General features: G+C 36.9%; 1 protein-coding gene across 1 annotated transcript in view; it reads right to left on the bottom strand.

Moving 5' to 3' along the window:
- plxnb2a.1 (plexin b2a, tandem duplicate 1) overlaps positions 1-23356 on the bottom strand; it is a 108822-nt gene that overhangs the window by 23227 nt on the left and 62239 nt on the right. Inside the window, exon 2 of the mRNA XM_077234496.1 lies at positions 21021-21098. The gene's annotated coding sequence lies outside the window, so the exon portion shown is untranslated. The remainder of the gene's footprint in view (positions 1-21020; positions 21099-23356) is intronic.

Below are 23356 nucleotides of genomic sequence, written 5' to 3'. Positions count from 1 at the left end.
GACTCAGAGCGCTTGGGAAAATTGTCTGGACTGTACGACTTCAGAAAAATGTGACGGGAAGGAAAAGCTTTGGCAAACTGACAAGTTTCATTATAATTATCTGTACTGATGATCCCATCTCCCCCATACACAAGGTCAAATTATTAACAGAAACAATAATGCCAGTCTCTCAGTACAGACTTGATATTTGTGCTGAGTGTGCCACACGGCTCTGAATAAGGAAGCCATGTGATCACAAAAGAATGCAGTGTGCCTCATGACACACTCCTTGATTTGTATGTTAACACTCAAACAAGGCAAGCTTACCTTTTGTTAGCTCATTCTCAGGCTCAAGTCTTAAAGTTTAAAAACCTTCTTAGGATAAAATTATAAATTATAAAATTATAACTTATAAAAAAATGACACTGAAAGTCAATGGGATGCAACGTTGGTACACTGTATGGAAAAAAAAAGAGAAACCAATGACACATTTTTGAAAATGTCTTCAGAGTTCCACAGAAATTAAGGTTCTTTTTTTGGGAACTCAAAATTGTTCGTCTATGACATCGCTGTGAAAACCCCTTTTGGAACCTTTAGAGAAGATTATACTTGTTTGGAATTGAATATGTCTCCTGGAGATGAATACAAAAGTTTTATTTATGGGTGAACTATCTCTTTAAGTTTAACTTTTCTTTAAGTTCTCTAAACACACTCGCACGTTTTATCCATCCTCACACACAAACAAGCACATATTTCCAAAACATCCTGCCTGCTTGTGGCTCCACTGAGACCTAGTCATGTGACCACCACTCGCCCTTCAAAACACTCCGTCTCAACAAGAATGAGTAGGAAGTGTGTTTGTGTGTCTGTATCACTGCATTCCTTATTTACAACTGAGGGAATGTTTCAGATGGCCTTTCTTTAATTTCTTGATTCTGTTCTGATCCAGAGCCAAACCAACACATTTCCTCTAAATTACTCTAGGTATTTCAACCTGCCCTGACCGTAAATTAACTTGTAATGCAGCAGAAGTATGAATAGGGGGGAAGGAGGCCTGCGTTTGATGCTCATGTCGTGACTGTGAGTGGGCGTTATTCCTTCTCTCTGCGTTAAGAAACAACATGCCGGGCAGCTCAGTACACAAGCAGACAAGTGCTGAACCAGCACTACCCTTACCGCGGGGTAGTACAGTGAAATTTCTCAGCCAAGTTAATAGTAAACCCAATATCATTTCTAAAACTTCATGGCAGACTTCACCTCTCGAATACAAATGTTCTTTGACCCTTTATACCGTAGCACCTTGTTTCCTGACTATTAAGTCAAGATCACCTAACTCATGCATCATTTACAATATTCCCTTATTAAACTGTCTTAAAAGTGATGTGATAAAATAAAATATAAAAATATTTTTTCTCATAGTCCTATCCAAGCTTAATATGTAGAGACACCTATAAGTAACCCATTCATAGGCTAATTTCCCTGAAACGTGTAAACTCCACTCGCTCTGCAGCATTATCAAAACATTGCTGTTTGTTTGAGGAATAAAACCAATCCAACAAAGCAACATCAGCTCAACCAATGGAGTTAGTTTGGTGCAGAGCTGTTTGTCTAACCAATGGCAGGTCAGGGTTTGTTTGCGAAAGATTTCTGAAACAAAAGGTCAAGGTTTGGTTGGTGAATCCGGTTAAATTAGCCCCTACTGGCAGAAGAATGATACTACATTGTTCTACTAGCAAAAAGCAAGCAAATAAAATGACAATTTACTATAGTAGGCCTGTACAATATACTGGAATAAAAAAGCGATTTTGCATTATGGCTTAATGTGATAGTCAAAGACTGTGATTTAATTAAAAAAATATATGCACTGTCAGTTTCACTGACACTGAAACACTCTATCATGAGCTGCTCGCGTGTAAATGAAAATAATACCTCTGAAATCAGCAGCACATAATGTATTTTTTTTGTCAGAATTTCACCAAATAAAAGCTTGATGGTTTAAAATTTGACATTAAGACATAAATATCAGTACTGTAATTGTACAGTGTACTATGAAATACAATTATTTGAATTATTTTGATGAAACACTATCTTGTAGCCCTATACTATACTCTTGTAGATGTTTTGCCGATTTGTTTTGGAGGGCTCTTAAAAGTGTACATACTAACCAATGCTAACGTATAGATTTCCCTATTGAAGTAAAATAATGACAAATGTTTTTGAAACAAAAAAAGCTTGTTGAATTGCACAACTCAAAAATGTTTTTATTTTGTGTCCTGACCACAGGGAAATCCTCGAGAATGACGTTTTGAGGGAATCCCCGTTCTGCAGCACAGCGCCACGATATAGAGTTAAGAACACTAAACTACCAAGAGAAATGTCTACTACTTCAGATTTAACGTTTTATCTGTACATCAGCATATATTTCAGCTCATAAAAAAGCAAGCCCAAAAAATACAATGCATTAAAATGCAAGAAGGGTTAATGCAATGCACATTTTTTCAAGTAGTGGAATTCAACATGCTTTGTTTCAAAAACATTTGTCATTATTTTACTTCCATATTTCTCCAGGTGTAGACCTACTTGGTTTGATTTTAGGGATTCCGTTTGCCTATGCTAGTGGCATGTAAATCACACACTTCACCTTTATAACTTACTGTTTGTTTTTAGTAATGCAGAGTAGGATGCCAGGTTCTGCCCTCCTGTCATGGCCGCCTCTGCCTTTGCTTTTCAATGACTGTCTCAACGGACAGCTCGGAATGATTGACGGGTGAGACCGGCAGACTAATTAAGGCTGGGATCAGAGGGAAAACGAGTGGCTGGACACACACAGGTAAAAGTGGGCCAGTATTGAAAGAGGCAAAGAGCTCTTTGAATATGTAAAAGGGAGAGATTAAAACTACCCCAGTCTCCTGGAAGACCTGCCTCTCACTTCAGCTCTGTCCCAAACGGCACATTCAAAGTGGACTTACGTGGCCTTCATTGGCACGTGTCTGTGAAGTAAACAACTGAACGGTGTCACGATTAAGGTTTAAAAGGGTCCAACACATCATCTTAGCCAAACATATCAGACGACGGCGAAACAATATATTTAAATGTGAGTTCAAAATACATTCCTTTACTTTGTCAATGACCTGAATTTTGGCAATGCATCAATTAAAATTAAACAAATAATTAGCATTTTAATTGGTTCTTCACAGAAATCTATCATATGACTTCAGAAGACATGGAATAGTGTACAGTTCGTACGGACTAGTTTTCTGAAACATTTATTGTGCTTTTATTATTTTAGAGATCAGCAGCCGAGATCCCCATTCACTTTAATTTAGTTGAGAACCATATAATTCAAAAAAAAAATGTGTTCTTTTTTTTTATCAACATCCTAATATAAAATAATAATAAAAAGAAAACTTGGCTATTGTTCATTATTTTATTACATTTATATTATAAAATTGTATTATATTTTAAATTATATATATATATATATATATATATATATATATATATTTTTTTTTTTTTTTTTTTTTAAGATTGCGTTAATATAAATCACCAATGATTAGACTAAATCAATAAATGATAACATCTTAATATGGTTAATTGTATACTATTTATTCAATGATTAAGATATACAATGATACCCATAATATAGTTATAGAACAGTTTCTTCACTATTTTAAGGCTTTTTGTGTCTCTGAAAAGTCAAAGAATATGTGTGTATTCATATTTTAAGAACGACCCGACAAATACATTACGCAACATTTCTCCTTTTTTCGCTGTACGAAAGAAACCAAGCCATTCAATTAAAACGACATGTCTTTATAAATATAAGAGTTTAAATATGCATCTCATATCCCTTTAACGTGCTAGGGTGTTTGCCTGAAAAATGAAGGGACATAGATGCAGGACGGACAATTAAAGTGTTTACTATTGAGCAAATCTGTAGTGAGGCACTTACAGATTGAGGTTAATAGCAAGAATGCCCTTGTCTAACGTGTGTGTGTGTGTGCGTGTGTGTGTGTGTATAGAAGAGAGAGTGAAGGAGAGTGTGTTCACTACCCAGCTGGTCCCAATCAAGTGAGAGACGAGTGCAAAGGTTAAGGTAATTACTCTGGCTGGAACTGAACTAGTTTAGGGCTCTGATGGTCGCCAGGAGGATGAAGGGGACAAACAAACAGAGAAAGAGCATCTCTCTGAAAACAGAATGTAGACAGACGTGTATTTGTGCCTTTATGAAGCTCCCGGATTTACCCTCTTCCTCATTAGCGTTCCTGAAATATCTCTATCACAATCTCTGCCTCTTGCTGTCTTTCCCTCTCGCGCTCCTGCTTTTTTGCACTCAATCACTGGTGCTGCAGATAATCACTCCATTCTACAGCTGTCAGCCACAGAGAGAGGGAGTGAATGAGAGATGAAAGTGAGTGAAACACGTAGCCCAGGCTTTCATAAGCCAGGTTCGAGCGCAGAATGCCCAAATGCAGTTTAGTTTCATAAATCTCTTCAAAAACAATTTTGATGCAATTTGTTAGCAACACATCAACTGCTGTTACACGGGCAGGGATCAAAGCGAGGCATGCGTGTGCAAGAGCGTGAGCGTGACGTGCATGCTGCAAGATCGTAGGATCAATGGAGTCGTGAGGATAGAGTCTGTTATGCTAATGTAATCTAAACGCCTCTTGTTAAGGACAGAGTTCATTAATGCCCTTATATATCAGCCCATCCCCATTAATCTCCAAAAACGAGAGTGATATTTAGGTATTCATGCTGCACACTAGACAATTTGGAAATCTCTTACTACTTGAAATAGCCACTGGAATGGTGTTCGATGTCACGTATCTGACTTAAGATGGACCATTTTACATCATTTTCCAAGAAGGCAGCAACTTGGGCAAACAGGAACGGCAAGGGTGCCATGGGGTAGATAGTCAAAAAGTCACACACATATCCGATGAGTACAATGGGCAAACAGAGGCGTTTATGATTCCACTCGACAGCGCTCAAAGTGTCACATTTGTACCAAAGTCGGTTATTTTTAACAACTCTACTATGGGGTTCACAAAACATTTAAGTGGAAAAAAATTTGCAAACACAAATAGATTTATTTTTTTAGTGCTGTCAAAAATAACAGGCTTGCTTTATATGTTTATTAACTATGTATAAGGCAATAATTTAACTTAATGTTAATTGTGAAAAGCACATTACAAATACATGTGAATTAAACTGAACAGGTTCATCTTCGGATTTACACATCTAACTGTACTCTCGTAGTGGGTAAAAATGACTTAATACACACTACATGGTTTTCAAATATTTGAACTTGTTTTGCTTTTAGTACAGTGAAAATAAAAACAATAATTATATATATTTTTTTATTATAATTTCTTTATAATTTTTCATTGAATAAAAAAAACATTTATATAGGAGTGAATACAGGTTGATTGAGGCACATTTTTCCAGTCATCTCAATGGCAAAAAGTGTCCCAATCAACCTGAATTCACCCTATTTCTAATGTAATTTTTCCATTCACCTTTATTATTATTAATGCGTTTTATGGCTCTTTATTTTATTATTTAAAGCACTTTATCAACTCAAGTTGTTTTTAAAGGTGCTATTACAAACATATCACACTTTTATTTTCACGTACCAATACCCATCCATACTGTGTGATAAAAATATTATCCACTTCACTCTGCAATGTGGAAGCAAACCTCTATCTGTAAATGTGCAAACCTTCAGATTCATTAGCCGCTATAGGTAAATAACTTGGAAAAAAAATAAATTGAAGTATAAAGTAAAGCAATTTGCACTACACAGCAGCAAGTTTATGATCATGATAATAAATTAATAAATTGTGAGATAACAAATACCAGTTTGCAATACCAAGCAGCATAATGTACCATATTTGTACAGCTAAAATAAGTGGAAGCGGCTGACACTGGAAGCCTTGCACATTCAAGGTAAAAATGGCTGTGCCTGCTGTTATTGTTAAAAATAAGGTGGATTAGCCATTATATTTAGGAAGGGGGTCCATTGCAATGGATTAATATTATTTGGGCGTCCTTGGGATAAAAAAAAAAGTGCCTAAACAGGTCAACAATAACTAACAGTCTGTGCAGCAAAGAGTAAAAAGCAGCAACTACGACGGTCTGGGGCAATCCGTCCTTTCATGGCAATACCGATTCCACATTCCTTCATTCACACGTGAATACCTAAAACACTAACAAATGTCGACAAGTTTGGCACCTTTGCATTCTGCTCCTAAGAAACAAACTCATGGCACGCACGTATGCACACAGACACATGCAGGCAGTGGCGTGGAGCTGTGTCATTTCTCCCAGTGGCTCATAGAGAACAGCAGGCATGTTGATTAAATTTGACTGCTTATTGTGCCGAATCTATAATTCTCTCCACTTCAGTGCCTTCAACAAGCTAAGAATACAGAGAGGATCCCCCGAGCCATTACCTCAAACATGCACACTCACACACGAACTTAAGGGATTGTCTTTGCGCCTCCGTGTGCCTCGAGTTCCCACAAACGAAACCTCGACGTGAATACAAATAGTTTACAACGTATGCTGTTATGTGTGTGTGCATTCTGAAGTATCTGTTATCTGGCAGATCTATGATAATATAACAAGAATGAATACTTAAAAACCGTTCACTTCGGAGTGCCCTTGAAGTAATGCTAGGGTAGATGGTAACCACTTAACGCTAGCTGTGAGCGATAGTGCGCGTGTGCTAGCATGTTAACAAAAGACAGAGAGAGAGAGAGAGACCACTGGAAAGGAAGAGAGGGAGACAATTAGAGACAGAGGAAGCCAAGTACGACTCGGCACCACCGCAACAAGGCCGTCTTTGTGTGTGTCCGCTGGTGGGATCGTGCCCCTGATGGGAGTGTAAAATAACACAGCGATCCACATTCCAGACAATCGGCCGGCAAACTTTGCTTCACTTGCCAGCTAGAAGAGCAAAAACAAGCATTTAGATGGAGGAAGAGAAGCAAAATGAATGAATGGATGGATGGATGAATAAACAAATGAATTACTACATGGCCAGAATGATGTGGATGGACACCCCTTTCTAATTAAAGGGACAGTTCAGCCAAAAATTATTTACTCAACGTCATGTCATTCCAAACCTGTATAAACCGACTGGGGAACACAGGATACAATATTTTGAAAAAGTTTTTTTTTTTTTTTTGGTCATCGTCGTCTTCGTCTTCGTCATCCATACAATGAATGTCAATAGGTTCCAAATGTTGTTTTGGTCCCCATAGACTTTCTCTGGATGAAAAAAATAGAGCACACACCCATTTAATCTTTGTTAATCAGTGTATGGAGAAAAAAATCTGTGGAAATCCCAATGCAATGCATAATTGAAAATACAGGTAAAACCCCTGTGAAAAATCAATACGGATAATTCCTTCATATTAGCAAATGTCCCTATTTTTGGGAACTTTTCTTAGAGTGTAACATTAATAGTAGAAGGATGTCAGGTGTAATTGTGTGTTAAAATATAGTTTGTTGAATAGTTTAGGGGGCAAAAAGTTTCCTAAAGCATTATCTATCCCTCCTTCTCCATCCCTCTCTCTCCCTGTTTTCCCTGCAGCTATGGAGTTTACTGTAGAGATAACGTATCTTTTCCACTTGATAGGTTTCCTAATTGCACTCACTTAAACACACAACCGGCAGCTCCATCCAGAACACATTGTATTAATAAATTACACTGGGGTTTAATTAGCCAAGGCTTCAATGCCGCAGGCCAACACACACACACACACACACACACACACACACACACACACACACACACACACACACACACACACACCTTAATAGGTGTGACTCCCAGAGTCTTTCAACAGAAAAATCTCCCTATAGCACAGGATTGTGGATAAAAGTCAATAACTTTACCAAGGCTAACAGATTCAGCAGTCTTCAGAGAGATGGGGATAGAGATGGAAAGAAAGAGAAAGTGATTATTACTACTAAAGAGGGTTTTTGGGAGCAAAAAAAATACAATAGAAATCTGTCAGAAAGATCACATAGGGGTCAATTCAATTTGCCCAGAACTGAATTTATTCATAAAACTGCTGACTGTGATAGACGACATATCGGGCAGGTCAAATAACCAGTGGATATTTTGAAATGATAGACACTGGCTAATTGTCTTGATTAAAAAGAAATGGCAGTGTCAGTCACAAAAGTGCCTTATCGATGGATACTAAATTCAATTTGAAAGTATTTATTGCCAATTTGAAGTTAAAAAAGTATGTTTTAATTCAGCAATTCTGAGTGCATTTTATTTGCTATCATTTACTCGCATTTATATCAGCATTAGAGGTTGACCGATGTAGGGTTTTTAATGGCCAATGCCAATATAGAGTAGGGTGGCCAATATATACAATAAAGTAGGGCTGTCGCAGTGAAGGAAAGACTACATGACTTGACTTCAAAGACTGACGCAGGTAATCGCACGCGCTCAGTCGATCACATTCACTGTCTGTTTAGGCTTAAATCCAAATCCACGAATCCTCTTTACAAATCACCATGACAAACAGTCTTGTTATCATTATTAACTTATTTAACATTCAATACACATGGTACGAACTACGAAGGGTGGTCTTATGAAAAAAGAAAACGCGGTTCGCGGTTGCTGCGGTTACTTGCATTCCTCTGCGGTTGGCCTGTCAGTAGCGCGGTACTGCAATATTGCGGTTATCGCGACGACAGCCCTACAATAAAGGCAATATAATATATATATATATATGTATGATGTTGCATAATCGGGCAGTAAATACGTTTATTCTTTTTTACGTTGCTGCAATAAAATAACATTTATATTTTACACTGTAGAATACATAATAACAATAAATTATTTATTGAATACTGAAATATTAATATGTATATACTGCAAATAATAAAAAATAAACATATTTTAGAAAATATCATGAAACCTTTGAGTTTCATTTGAGACATTATTTAGTATTTATAGTATTTATAGACATTTATTTAGTTTTAGTTTTATTAAGACTATTCATCCTGGTGATCGTTGGCTGCTCCTCATAATGTAAGTGATTTCTGTTTTAATATCCTTGTGGGGACATTTGGAAATCTATATTGTGGCCTATTTTTCCCTGAACTGCACCTCTTCAGATGATTGGGTGGACTTTGTGGATTATACGGGATTAGATAACATTCTCAGGGGGCAAATTATTCTGCATTGCCCTCATGAACGGACTTTAGCCATCATATTTGTAGTTCTTGTACTTGGTCCGTATAACATGCCGTCAAAACCCTCATGCCACTACACTTATTACAAAGGGTTTAAAAAGCCTCCGTGATTTCCATAATGAATAAATTGCAATAACCACAGCTGCAGGCATTAATACTTCACAAATTCTCTATGGCTAACCCACTGTATGACCCACTTAATGCCAAAGGGCTTTATACAGGAAATCCTACTAATAAGAAGTATTGTGGTCAGTTCTCACTTTCTGGCACGCATCCCCATTCCCAACTAAACTTATTCCTACTTAGCTGATCTGGTCTGACTGTGCACCCTGAACATTTTTATTTCAGGAAATACATTTACTTTATATTTACTGCAATATACTATACGCAAGGCAAGCATTTCCTATTAAATGAGGAGTGATCATTTATAAATCTATGGTGTCATGCAACAATAGAGAATCCATTGTAAATATGCCAAAACACACAAACTTCCTAAACAACAGGGCTCAATAATAAGGATGACCTGATGGCCTTGGGCAATTGTGAAAAGAGTCTGAGACAGCGGGATGGACATCTTATGCATAATGATCATGTGCATGTGTTTTTATGACTCGAAAGCTTAAACAACTGGATTTCTATGATGTACTGAATGTGTCGTTGGGAATTATGCTGACTTAAATGTCACCAAGTTAATGTATGTAGCTGGCTATTATAAATGAGAAGTTGTTGAAATTGCAAGAATGACTTGTGATAGTCTTGGGAACATCAGGTAGAAAGGGTTGAAAAATTATAAACAAACCAGTAATGTTCTGCAGCATATGCTATCGTTTTTATCACAAAGTAAGATATAATACATTTAAATACTATATATATATATATATATATATATATATATATATATATATATATATATATATATATATATATATATATATATATATATATATATATATAAATAAAATTGTATATAAATAATTTATTTTCATATTGTTGTATAATAATATGTTGTATAAAATTGTATAAAAATAACTTATATAAACTTATAACTATATAAATGATATTTTATGTTATCGGTTATATTTTATAGATAAATTTATTATTTCACTTTTTTCTGACCTATAAATTAGGCTGCTAAAACAAAACAGCTATTTATCATATTTTTTACAGCGCCAATAAGAACGTAAAAAAAATGGAAAAACTATACTAGCAAAGAAAAAAAATTTGTCACAATGTGCGTGTGTATGTGATATATATATAAAAAACCTTGTTACATTATATGTAACCTTGTTACATTTTTACATTTTAATTAAAACATTTTCTATATTTATAAAGCCTCTTTCCTGATGGGAACCACACAATGTAGGTGATTTCAGGTTTTACAATCCTTGTGGGGACATTTGTTCCCCTCAATGAAGGCAAAGGCTGACCCTCAAACACCTTAATCAGTCAGCTCTACATACTCAGAGCGCTGATTCTGATTTTGAAGTGGTTCATAATTGGACCAGCAAAAACCACCCACGAGCACATCCACCATGGCATAATGGAAGAGCCTTTCCAAAGCCCTTTAAAAACAAGCGATGAGCATTCACTGAAAGTGTGTTTGTGCCCATGTATAAAAAAAACAGTAGATGATTGATGTCGAACTGTATTAGGAAGATGTTTGCTGATTTACGGTCCTCTAAAAGGTGAGCGTTCTACATTATGAATGCAATGCCAATTACAGCATTTACATGCCGGCATCTGTGTTTTGAGAGATATAATTTGTGTGTGTACTGCAATGAAGGCAATACTTTATCTAGTTAACAGTAGACAGACCAGAACTTTTCTGTCTTATGCAATTCACACATTTACTGCAGAAACTTTATATTGCTTTCAAACTGACCTATTTTCTACACCCTAAACCTAAACTTCAAACACCTTTCAGCTTTGTAACATTTTTATTAAGACTTTAAGGACATTTTCCCACCTATAAATCATTTGCTTTGTTTCCGAAACAGGTATTAGAAATGTTACAATGTTGCAATTTCTTTTTGGATCGTTCGCCTTCACAAAGCAACATTTCTAAATGGACCAAAAATTCATCTTTGCTGTAGGTTAATCCACGATTCATTCTGAGGGGCATGAGCAAAACAAACACGGCAGCTTTTCATGCAATGTATGTAATTACCCATCATACACTGCGATACTGTCTGGTTCGTTGGTCTGCTGGTTCGGATAGCTTTCTCACCACATCGCACACCACATGCCACTGTTTCACGACACATACACACTCTTTCAGGATGACACGCATGTTTCATCATCCAGAGAGCACATTGCACTTTTCAATCTCCCAATGTGTCCTTGTTCTCTGTCTATCTGTCCATCTTACATTAACTCTTCCAGGCTATATGCCTGTACCTTTCTGTTGTGTGTGTCTCAGTTTTATGCCCTCCAACGTGCCTCTGGACTGTAAGAGGAACAACAAAAACTGAAATTAAAACTACTGTATTAAAGGGCATTTCATTCAATCATACTCATATAATCACAAGCAGGAGATTGTTTTTGTGGTAGCAGGCAGGAGGGTCGATGCATGTGGCTTTTAAGGGCTTTTTTCAGATTACTCAAGAGAAAGTGATTTCTGGAAAAGCAGTTGTGTACACAGTGACGGTTATGTGGCTGTTTTTTGTGAATGTTCGGAATAGCATGGCTGACTTAAAATTGAGTTATTGAAGTTATAAGCTGGAAAAAAATGATTGAGTGTTGCTTAGAAGTGGCAGAATTTTTTTTTATTTTTTATATCGTTGTGGGGTTCAGTGGCCAGGGAGTTTAGGAATTAAAAAATATGCTCCTAAAGCACTTTCATTTTATACTCGAGCAAGATAAGCAAGCGGTTGTATGAAATGCAATTTCTTAATTTATGGCTCACGAGCATGAATGGTTTGGTGAAGAACCGGTACAGCCAGCAGGATGGATTACACAATCAGAGAAACTGACATGTTTGGTACAGGAATGCAGAGTTACAGTTTGTTTCGGAAGTATTTGTATGTGTGTGTGTAGAGAGTTGTGTGGTAGTCTTGCTTAGTTCATAAGGAAACAAATTAACTACCAGTTTATGGGCAATATTTGTCCTGGTTAAGATGGTCAACAATGGCAGTGGGTTAATTACTGAGCTGTTTTGTGTTTATTTACATTTATTGTGCATTTTTAATGAAAAATGTTTGAAGTTCACAGCTGCTACATTATGGTTGATCAAAATATCTAATCTCAAAATAGCTCTTATTTGCACGAAAATATGTTTTTTTATGTATATAGATTTTAATTATGATATGAAAAATCTAAAATCACATATCTACGTTCAAAAGAAACCAGGGTTATGCCAGTGGTACAAAGGTTTCATGAAATGCAACCCAAAATGTAACCATATTCCAAAACACAGCTTTCACTGTTTGACTAGCTTGACCATCTTAGGCTGGTATGACCTGGTTTTTCCAGCAATTGCATTTCACACACTTTTCTATGCATAAAGGAAGAAAATCAGCTTTGGCTTCCTAAAGGTTTATGAGTCAACGTGATTTAGACAGTAAAATTCCCCATGCTACCCTTTCTCTGCAATAGCATAACCACATACTGTATATCTCCAAAGAACTGTCCAGAACCCACACACCACATGAAATCAGGAATAATAACTGCTGTAACTGTAAATAGAAGAGGCAAGTGGTTATTTTAGTTTGCCATTGTGCTGCTTAAGCTGGTGTGAGTAGGCTAATCGCTAATGCTAGCTCATGTGATGAGGCAAGTTGAAAATCTCTAATCTGTATTACAATACACATTCTATTCAAATTCCCCAAACGAATCGGAGGAATAATGCTGCATTCCATTTAAAGTCGAATATGCAATAGTTCTATTTGATATCTCTGGCTTCCTATAACATTCTTTAGTACAAGGCATGACAGATGTGTAAAGAAACAAAATGGCAATGCTAGCACATGCTCTGCAGGTGTACAATTATGAAAAAGAGAAGATTCATTTAAAAGTCTTTTAGCACAATGGTCTTGAAAACATTTGCTAAATAGAATATACAGAAAACATTAACTTATACTTGAAGTTTTTTCCTTTCTCAATAGTAGTTCCCTGAGTGCTGGTACATTTGCTCGATGGCATATACAGTATCCACATCTAAATCAAGTTGGAATATTCCAACGAGTCTCCATAATGAAATTCTTAATTTCATTCTATCACAGATTTTCAATCTAGAAGCAGGAAATTGTGACTTTCTGATAGTGATATGAATAGAACCCAGTATGAACAACAACTGTGTGTGTATACATTTAAATAAATAATTTTAAATAGTGACACTGAAGGTTCAAATTTCAAATATTTGAGCAATTTTGACCCAGATAAGCTAGATATAATGAGAAAGAGCTAGTTTGAGAGTCACAATTGCCTACTTTACATCTGATGAAGTCCAAAGGCCCTGCTGCTGATCACTAGAGCAGATATACAGAAAGAAAGCAGGGCATTTTCAAGCTGCCTGGAGCTCTGTATCCACTGTGTGGGATTCTGTTCTGGCTGCAATGCTCTGATAATTTCTTAATAGGCTGTTGAGAAACCAATTCAGCTTAAAGGGAATAATGCAGGAACAAAATAGCAGAAATAGAGGGAAAAGCAAGAGAAACATTTCAGAGACCGGTACAGAGACCTGTGACTCATTGCACCACAGATTAAAGGGTGATGACTGCAGTCAAGTTCAGACAGGTGGTGGCAGCGATATCCATTAGTGCACAATTACTATAATCAGTATATGTGCAGATTGGTCCGCCTCCAAACACACACTCGCACACACACACGCCTAAGTCCACAGGTTTTGATTGTGGAGAAATCTGGCCTGTGATCTCATCAGCAATGAGAATATATACATGCAATGACTCTCCATCTGGCTTTGACCTGTGGGCTAACGTTATGATCCATTCTTCATATATTGAGCATTATAAAAATGAAAACTGAGTATGGATTCAATTTAATAAAAAAGCATAACACGAACACACTAGACCTTTTAAGTGAACCTCGGGAAGTAGGTGGACGGTTTAACACATGCAGGCTGCAGCACTCAGACAGCAGCATAATTTTTTAATAGGCAGTAAGAGCAAGTGATAGGTTATATTGGCTTACTCATTCTCTTCCTACTGCTATTTCTGAGAGAGATTTCACAGTTTGGGATTTTTAAGAACTACTGTGCGAGTATTAATGGGGATTTGAAAGTCTGATAAGGGCAAAAAAGAGAGGAATGAATGAGTAATGCATCACACAAAAAGGATATAACCACTGATGCACTGGTACTCAATATTTCTGTGCTATGAGCAGATACGTTTATGTTATATTATAGTATACTTTTAGGGCTGCACGATTATGACAAAAATCATAATTGTTGATTATTCCCTTGAAATTGTAATTACGATTATTAATTAAGATTATCACAATTTAAATTTAATGATGTTTTGAACAGCTTTATACCAGTGGTTCTCAACTCGTTTGGCTATGGGACCCACATTTAGCAATTACATAGGCCTATTATAATAAATTTGTTTACACAAAAATTGTTGACACACACACACACACACACACACACAGTACTGTCCCCCTTTACTTAACATACACATACATTTTAAGAATATGACTAATACTGATAACAGTAGGTATGAGGTTAAGATATTAAATAGCAGTTCCAAACAACAGTGAAAGGTGAATACACAATACTAACAAGAATTGTTAAATGAAACATGGAAACTGCTCCTGATAATGAGCATCATACCCGCATGCAAATCCTTCTCAGCTAACACATGACGTACCAGTAACGTGATTTAGAGGTATTTACTTTTATTTCGTGACTTACTAATTTACAACGTGACGACGTTGCATGCTTGTAGTTTCTGTTGCGCTTTATATACAGTATATATATATTATATTATATTTAATTATAAAACAACCTAAGTGAAAAGTTTAACTGAAAAATGTATACGAATTTCAGAATTCCTTTGTACATTATTTGTAGTTTCCCCTTTTGCTTTAATGACAGCTTTAGAGTCGAGCCCTCAGACATCTGTCAAAGCCCCGGAAATGATGACTAGCGGAATAACTGTACTTCTGTCGAGTAAGCGAAAGGATCTGTCTTCCTCTGGTTCAGCTCTCATAACTTTTTCTTTTAATATATCAGACAAAGTGCCCGAATAGCTCTCTTTTTCCCAGGCTAAGAAAATTATTTCTAAAGAAACAATATATCACCTCAGAGAAAAAGTGAGACGCAACAAGAGAGTGTACCAGATAGATTTGTCCTCCTTCTGCAGTTTTAATTTCGCATCCAGTGCAAAGAACTGAAGAGGGAAGATGCACATCTGAGATAGCAGGAGGAAGAGGATGGGAGAGGAAGGACAATCAATACTCTGTCAGAGCTGAAGCTCTTCAGCGGGCGGCTTGGGACACGGCCAGTCTCGTCGCATCTGACAGCTAATTGTTTCTCAGGAGCTTCCAGAAAGACATTGTCACAGTGAGAGAACACAACACAATCAAAATACCAAGTGACACAGTGAAAGGTCAACAGAATCGTTTCGTGTCATACCTGTCTTTGTTTGCCAAAGACAAACAAAAAAGAAGAGATGTGAAGAGGCTTGCAGAAAAGCACTTGTCATAACGCCAAGCCCTGATGTGACCTCAAGTCAGAAGAAAAAAAACCCTCAACAAACACAGAAGAATTTTACAAGTCAATTAAAACCTCATTTGGAGACCAAAGTCTGTGTCAAGACAGCCAACGAGAGACTGCCGATTTCCTTTCAGAAGCTCGCTCTCACGACCTCTGACCTCAGTGCTCTCATTCATCGACCCAGTTGTGGACGGACATGAGGCTGTTTACTTAGAGAAGGGATATGGCTTGTCAGAACATCATACATGAGCTAAAACAGCAAAATAAGACAATTCTGTAGGAAAATAAATGGTGCTCGCTGGTGGAAAACTCACTATCACTATGCTAGGGTGTTCAGCCATACATTAAACATATTTTTTGCACATTGTTATGCAATTACTAGGACGTTCTGGGTGGTTCTCATCGGCCTAAAGGCTGATACTTTGTTCACACAAAGAACGATAACTATAAAGATACCTATGTATTAGCATTGACACGAACACATTAACATTTTGTTTATTAGAAGTTCGCACTGCAGTTATGTCATCTGCCGCTTTGAATGCATGAGCTCTTTAAAGTTGAATGGATTCTGATTAGATGTTATTCGTTCATCAGCTGGAAAATTTTCTTCTGAAAGTGATTTTTATAATTATTATAATGATTATTATACATTTCTTCAATGAAGTCGTTATTGTTATAGTTGTGGTGTGTACATCCCTATTCTCATAGAATTCGTTCTGATTTAATATCTGATTTAATGTCTTTGATATTCTTTTCCCTAAATATGGCCAACAACCCACATTTTTGGAGTATAACTTATGTCTGTAGCACAAAAAGTGCAGAATAGTTTAATAATACTAAAGGTTTTGGGTGTGTAAGTCCATAACCCTAAGTTGTAACAATAAAAATGGAGATGCTTGCTAAATACTAGCCTGTGTACAAATGATAGTCAAATTTTAAATAAGAGGATACAAATGGTGGTATATGCGTGTTGTTAAATTAACTAGGATTAAGTTGACTGAGGCAGATGGTCTGTCTTTGGTTAGCCACGGTGAATATTTTACAGAGCAAATGCTCAGACAGAAACCAGCTCTAACTCATTTACCCATTCATCCCCTTTCACATATTCACCTCACTCTCACTCGCTCTCCTTCCAATCTTTCTGTCAGCTCCTCTGGGTCAAATTACCCCTGCCAGGCATGACGAGATTTTGATGCTTTCCCTCTGTTTGGTACCCTGAAAGCTTAAAATCGAACTATGATGCAGGATCAACTCAAGAGCCAAATACAAGTCTGAGAAACTTCATGGAGGCTGAACTCAGATCAAAAACTAAGTTACTGTCTGTCAAGATCTCAAGGAAAACAAGTTCCCCTCCCCCTCGCGCACCATCTAGCAGTCTCCGAACCGATAAAGCGCTCCATCTCCTCCGCTGGCATGCTGTGTCATGGCCTCTCTGCTAGATCATGGATCGTGGAATAGATTACAGCAGTGCAGACTTCTGGGATATATCACAACTATGCTGAGAGAGCATATATATACACATCAAACTAAGTCATGAGATCGAAACCTAAATATCTGCCTACTAAAGCCCCATTTTAAGACCGAAAGATATAAATGTTTATTAAGATGCCTCCAAGATACCTTGTTTTAACCAAATTCCAAGATTGAATCGTATGCAATCTTTTTCAGAAAAGGCAATGCCAAAATTCACTGTGAAAATGTCAGAGAAAACAAATGCAAGATGGACAAGGCAAGAGAAATATTGATTATAAATAAGCTTGTATTTCATTAACACTGACTCACTTAATAGGCCTACTGATAAAAAAAGTTATAAAATAGAATAATTTAAAAATGTAATATTGTACCTAATGTGTGTGCAATGAGCGTTTTTATGTTTCAAATTTCATGTTTTTAGCTTAGCAACATGCTAACAACAAACTCAAGCAAGACAAGTTGCTGCCTATGTCAAGTGTTACAAATCAGTCACGTATAAGGATCTATTTGAGTTAGAATGTTGTCTTTGAAGGTAATAACTCTGCTGACTAAGTTTTGTAACAAAGCTAAAAGAGAAAACATGCGTCTTTTCTGATACCATCTTACTCCGGATCTATGACCAGGCTTTGGAACCATTTCCTGAAAACTGCTCATTTTCTCTCCGTCCCCCTCCGCTCTCTCACAGATTACGAACTAGAGGGGAGGACAGGTGAGACCGCCTATAATTCTTCCACAGCAGAGGGTCGATAATTTCAGGAAAGGGCTATATATCTGACGCCATTGCTTATTATTACACAAGGGCCATAATTCCCCAGCTCTTGATGTATACGACTGCAGAGATTCACTCTATCAGAGTCACCTGGCTAATCTACGGCTTCCAAAAATGCAACAGAGCATCTAAAAAATAGAGCGCTGGCAGAAATGCATCATTGCACATACTGTAAGGTTCAAAATTAACCTTTTGCCACATCTACCAATGGAAAATAAGATTTACAGTCCCAAAATATTTCATAAAACTGAAATAAATAATGCATATAAATTAATATAAATGATTATATAAAGCATTTTTATTTATATAATTTAACTATATAAATGAATATATAAGTAAAAAGTGAATAATGTAAACAAATATGTAAATAATTAAACAAGCATAAATAAATAAAAGCCAGAAAGTTTTATTTACCCGCCAGAAAGCAATTTTGCCTCGCATCTTGAGTGTTCATTTGAATCCTACTCACACACATGCAAAAGCACAGGAGTGTATGGCACTGCTCCAAGCACAACACAGTGTGTGTGTGTGTGCATGTGTGTGTGCGTGTGCGCGTGCGCGTGCGTGCGTGAGAGAATCTGGTAGTCTCCCAAGCCACTTAAGTTAACTTGATGTAAATGTGTTATTACTTGCCCTCTGGGCTCCAACATCTCTCCAAAAACCAGACTTCTGCTCAAACAGGGTTCCCTGACATTTAAACTCCAAAAGGGACCCTAAAGACCTTTCGTTTAACACAGCTGTTTGAATAAACCATTAAAACTAATAACTACAAGACCTACAAGCAAATAAGCATGTTCGACAAGAGGTGACAGTGGTTTGACCTCTCCGTAAAATGTTGTGAGGCCCGGTGGGTGACAAGTAGTAATCACGAGAAGACTCAAATTTTCTCTGTATTACACACGCACATGAGTGCAAACTAAAATCCACACAAACCGTTGGGACACCAGAGGCACTTCACAAATAGACCCTGTCCAAATCTAGAGGCAAATGGAGACATGTTTGAAATAATAACTTGTTCTCTCTCATATATCAGTCTGTGTATTGATATTCAAACATTGCTGTTAAACATTTATTAAAAGGGGGCAAATTGTAGCTCCTTAGCCTGCAGTATGCAGTATCAACCTCAACCTTTCTAGTGATAGTGCACTTCTGATTCAGATAATTTTGATTAATGTCCAGTCACATCAATACCACTGACTTTAACGATTTTATGCCTCAGGAAATATCCTGAAGCAATGAGTTTGTCTGTCGGCAATGGTAAAAGTTTCGCTAATGAACACGCATTACTATAACTATCCAATGGCACAATATCGCACACTTCCAGGGTGTAATCATCACCTAGTGAGAAAGAAATGCTTATAAACCCTTATTATCATAGTGATGTTGACTGACAGGAGCTATTAATCATTGTCAGTGACTGTGGCAAAATCCGCATTGAGGTTTTATGAAAAATGGTTTACGATAGCAGAACAACATGTACCATGTTCTCATGCGCTCTTTATGTTTGTGAAGCAAGTGTTTTCTTTCTGTAATAGGAGCTCAGTGTCCACCATTGCTGCTTAATAACTGACTAAAGAAAAAGGAGGTAGAGATCGCAAAGCAAAATCAAGAGCAGCTAGTAATCTGCCTCGCAATCAGAATTTTCATGAAGTCTCATGAAAAAGAGCAGACTGCCTCAGGCTCCAATATAAATGCAATAAGGTAAGGGTGGAAAGACAGAGTGTGTTTAGAGTATTGAAAGCGCCAGCTTTTTTTCCTTCTTCTGTTTGGAGGATCTGGTTTCATGTTTCATTGCCCTTTTTTGTTGAAAAACCATGGACCCAATCCTTTATTGAAGAACAATAGGTGGAGTCTGCCAATAGCAGTCGTGAGTCGTCAGCAGGAGATCAGGGAGTGGCCAGAGAACGTTCAAGAAGATTCCCGTGAGTAATTTACGTTCTCTGGCGCCTTCTCTACTTCTCCTTTCTCTCCTTAACAACCTGAAAAACTATTAACCTATTAAACTACTTCCACCACACCTTGAGAGGAATGTGGAAATCTATATTTTCAGTTGAAGTTGGTGGGTTTTTGGAACAATTAATCGGAAAGCAAGCCTTAAGGAAGCGATTCATTTTGGGTGTTTGAATAGGATGCATTTTGCTCAAAAACAGAGCACATGTTTGTCTAGTTACATTACTGTTTAAAAGTTTGGGGTTCGTACGATTTTTTTAGATAATTGAGTCTTCATTTATTTGATAAATACAGTAAAAACAGTAATATTGTAAAATATTATTACAATTTTAAATAATTGTTTCCATTTTATTATATATTTTAAAATGTAATTTCACAAGTTTTAATCTATTATTTTAAAACTGAAAACAGTTGGGCTAAAAAAAATTTGGAACCGTTATACATGTCAGTATTATTTGATGGATACAAAGCCTTTATTTGAAATATTTATTTGTAACATTATAACATTTCACATGTCTTTACTGTCCCTTTTAAGCATTAAATGCACCATTGCTGAAAAAATCTTACAAACCCCAAACTTTTAAACAGTAGTGTAAAATAAAAATGCTATACAAACTTATGTAAGCATCACAACATTATAATACACAGCAAGAAAAAATTAAATACCCAAAATTAGATTACATGTATCCAATATCACAATTCTAAAGGCACGAGATGAGACGTAACAGCCAAATATATCCATCAGGATGAGTACAAACCAACTTTTTATGTGTTTAACTAACTCTGCTCAAAATAGTTACAGCCCTTGAATCTCTCCTGAAATTATTTCTAAAATCTTCCTGAAAAGTTTCACATAAAACAGAAATTATAAACAAAATGTAGATAATCTATAACATCGCTACTCGTCACTGGCAAACACAGCCCTACATCTACTTATTTGCCACTTACTTTTGACTTTCCTCCTCTGTCTGCCCTCCTCCTCCTCTTTTGTTTCCTCTTATCCTCTTGAGTGCTAGTGCAGACACACTATAAGAAAGGAGAGAGAGAAAGAAAGAAAGAATGAACAAATGGAATTAGTACAATGAAATGGATGGAGAAGCACGCACAAAAAACGCCAATGAGCACATTCACAATTCTGTGGCAGGCACTCAGATGAGGCTAAAGTCAATTATGCCCCGGCTTAGCCCATTCTGCAACCAGATTATATTATTTAAATAAAAAATCTGCAATGAAACCTATGAGAGAATTAAAAAGCATAATTTGGACCGTAAATTGACTGTGGGTTATTGCTTTAAACAGCTGAATATTGACTATAAACTGAACGCAGTCAAGTGCTGGGTGTTTTTTCCAATTAGTGAGCAATGCTGAAGGAATGATGATGGCTTATCTGTGTTACTTTCGAAATCTGTGAATGTGAATGTGTGTATATGTGGGTTGAATCACATGCACAAGGAACTTTGATTGGACATGGCCTATTTTTTTCAAACAGTGGGTGTTGTAAACAGCAAGGAACAACAGAGAAGCCTTTAGACACAGGCTGGATCTAGGCTACACCAAAGTGAGCCTAATAAAGCTTAGAGTAACTGATACGAGGTAGAGCTAGATAAGTCAAAAACGCAGAAACCAAGTCGATACTAAACCAAAAAATTATCGGACTCAATTTGGTACCAGACTCTTTGGGGTCAAGCCATCTGTGAGAAAAAAATTGGTGCGCAGCTGCTACGAAAATTACAGTAATCTCCAGCAAGAATAAAATGGCCTGACTTAACCTAGAAAGACAGTGGTTTACAGATGAACAACATGATGAGGGTAAACGATAGACATGTTTCATTAGTGCTAATGTCACAGACGAAGAGTCCTAAGTGCCTTAAACACACTTACACCCTTCATGCTCACTCTCCATGCATCAGTGGAAGAGCATTTATCCGTATCTGTGGACTTACACACCTGTCTCTCTTCTCTCAGAGCGATCAATGAGTTAATAAGACGAGCTCACATACGGCAGCTCCCCTAAATCTGTGACATCGATCTCAATAAAATACTAGAGTACTGAATACTGTGCAGTATACACTGTATGTTGTCTAATATTCTTTAAAATAAGCAAATGAAACGGACATTATTTCATGATAAATGTTCTAAATGATATGCATGATACAATGTTATCATCTGACCACCGTGTTGCATGTGAATGCCATCCAGTAACCATATTATCATCAAAAATTACTTTGCTCTTCCTCGGAGTATTTAGTAAGTATATAATAATAATAATAAAAAAAACTTCACAATTTAAAGTGCATTTCCACAATGACAAACAACAATTCTTTTATGCAAGCATTCATACATTTATTACATTAATACACTACATTATTTAATTAATAAAAATAATTGTACTACTACATCCACTTATACTAAAGAGATAAATAACTTAGTAATATGGTATTCTGAATATAATCTGTGTTTTCCCAATCATCCGATCACAAAGTGCTTGTGTCCATTTTTCTGATGTCTTTCACATTTGGTTGCCCGTGCCATTGGATTATTTCGGGGGCTCAGTTACCCCTTTTCCACCAAAGTGTTTTGAGAGCCGGTTCGGAGCCGGTGCCTGCGCGCGAACCAGTTCTTTGTGTTTCGACAGCCAAAGAACCGGTTCTCGGCCAGGAAAACTGGTTCCAAAGCGGCACCAACTCTTTGCTGGACTAGAACCAGAGAACCGTTCTTTTACCACGTCATGCTTACGTCGGGGGGTGGGGGCGGGTTTAGATGTGTCCTAAACATCTTTTCTGACCGCAAAGCCAGGAGAAACATTTGCAGAAACACGATGTAGTCCGCCATTGTAATTGTTATGCTTGAAGTTGGCGCAAGCGTTTCTAGCTTTTTTTAAAAAAAATTTATTGAAAACATTATGTAAGCAAAGAAGAAAACAGTCACAAAATAGAACAAATAAACGGAGAGAAAAAAAAAAGACAAGACAGTGTACATAACTATTCAGAAAAGATTACATATCAAAGGAAAAGATTAAAAGACTTACATATTTCAATTGTTTTTAAAGCCTTCTTGGTTCACGAGTTAAGAGATAATCCCAAAGTAATGTTGTACTTGCAAGCGTTTCTAGCTGAGACGTAAAGCGACGTACACAGTGACGTGACGACGTCGTTCGCTGGGCGCTCTAGAAGTGGAAAAACAAACAGGTTCTGAGGAGGTTCGCAAGTTGAACCAACTCCGAACCAACTTTGAACCAGCACCAGTTCCGAACCCGTTCTTTTTTGGTGGAAAAGGGGTAAGTG

Source organism: Siphateles boraxobius, unplaced genomic scaffold (assembly GCF_051911475.1).
Source record: "Siphateles boraxobius isolate OS27281-9 unplaced genomic scaffold, OSU_SipBor_1 19, whole genome shotgun sequence".
Taxonomy (NCBI): Eukaryota; Metazoa; Chordata; class Actinopteri; order Cypriniformes; family Leuciscidae; genus Siphateles; species Siphateles boraxobius.
This window is presented reverse-complemented; position numbering and strand designations above follow the sequence as displayed.